This window comes from Nanorana parkeri, unplaced genomic scaffold, assembly GCF_000935625.1.
Source record: "Nanorana parkeri isolate BGI_ZX_2015 unplaced genomic scaffold, ASM93562v1 scaffold3910, whole genome shotgun sequence".
NCBI classification, from domain to species: Eukaryota; Metazoa; Chordata; class Amphibia; order Anura; family Dicroglossidae; genus Nanorana; species Nanorana parkeri.
In genome coordinates this window covers 1,138-1,409 of record NW_017310177.1, presented here as the reverse complement: position 1 = coordinate 1,409, position 272 = coordinate 1,138, and the positions used below count along the sequence as shown (strand labels likewise).

At 50.0% G+C, this 272-nt stretch overlaps 1 protein-coding gene across 1 annotated transcript in view; it reads right to left on the bottom strand.

The window, feature by feature from the left end:
- The window catches only part of EN1 (engrailed homeobox 1), a 5,611-nt gene that overhangs the window by 4,626 nt on the left and 713 nt on the right, over positions 1-272 (bottom strand). The gene's annotated exons all lie outside the window — the stretch shown is intronic.

Below are 272 nucleotides of genomic sequence, written 5' to 3'. Positions count from 1 at the left end.
GCGCGCGGTCGGTCGTGTCTCTCGTATATATAATGTTCTGTGTCTCCTCCACACACACAGATCGGTGTATCGGCATTGTCAGAGTTCCGGGGTCACCACAATACACACCGAGCGATCGCACAAATCCCCAATAATAATATCGCACGATGTGTGTGTGTGTGTGAATGCTTTATCCCGGATTCCCCCAGATTTCGTATTGTGAAGAATGGGCGAATCCCGGGTGAAAACATTCATAAACACAGCCCGATGCCGGAGCTCCTATAGAGCGGATT